The following is a 978-nucleotide window of genomic DNA, read 5'->3' on the forward strand; positions in this document are numbered from 1 at the left end:
CCACCGCGCCCGGCCTATGGCCATTATTTATTACTTTTGATATAGAGAATGAGCTCCGTGCATTTATAAAGCAATAAGACAATGTATTTAATGTGCTTTGTTTTTAACTGAATAAGAACCGGAAGCATGAATCAACAAAACTGATTAAAATGGTCAAAAAAAAAAGCTGGTGAAGTGTTTATGTTTTTTCTTTAAAACACACGCAGAACACACATTCGCGCCCTTGTGTGCACACACACACAACACACACACACACCAGCCAAACGATCTATCTAAATGGAGCTATGGTGGTGAGGGCTCTGGGCAATGGAATCTTACCAAACGTGCGGTGCTCTGTTTTGGAGACAGTGACACCCTTTTTGTTTATTTCAGATATAAAACAATGCAGGCTCTGTCCCGAAGATCATCATCCAAACAAGAAAAGGGAACATGCCTTCCCAAATAGGAGACCTTCCTGGCCTGTGATGAAACTTTGGGCCTGGCTCTGGGATGCACAGCCTTGTTCTACTCTGCCCTCTCTGTTCTGATCCTTGCGGAGTTTGTGTGGCACCGAAACACTCCCATAGTCAGGACCAGCAACCTGACTCTGAGCTACCCCCGCGTCGTCTCCCTCACACCCTGCTTTCTCTCTTCCTTACTCTTCATCAGCCGCCCCAGCCCTGCCACCTGCCTCCTCTGACGGATCACCTTTGCAGCTACGTTCACAGCGGCTGTGTCTTCCGCAGGGCCTTCCAGGCTACAAGGCCAGCAAGCAGGATCCGAGAGTGGATGGGTCCCCAAAAAACACATTCTGTTGTCTTCCTTTGCTCCTGTATCCAAGTGACCCTCTGTGGAATCTGGCTGGGGACAAAGCCTCCCTCCGTAGACAACGGCCCTCAGTCCATGCCTGGCTACATCGTTATCCAGTGCAGTGAGGGCTCTGCCTGGCTACATCGTTATCCAGTGCAGTGAGGGCTCTGCCTGGCTACATCGTTATCC

General features: G+C 49.5%; 1 pseudogene; it reads left to right on the plus strand.

Annotated features, from left to right (window-relative positions):
• The window catches only part of LOC105504920, a 5,598-nt pseudogene that overhangs the window by 4,206 nt on the left and 414 nt on the right, over positions 1 to 978 (plus strand).

Source organism: Colobus angolensis, unplaced genomic scaffold (assembly GCF_000951035.1).
Source record: "Colobus angolensis palliatus isolate OR3802 unplaced genomic scaffold, Cang.pa_1.0 Scaffold96, whole genome shotgun sequence".
In the NCBI taxonomy this organism is placed as follows: Eukaryota; Metazoa; Chordata; class Mammalia; order Primates; family Cercopithecidae; genus Colobus; species Colobus angolensis.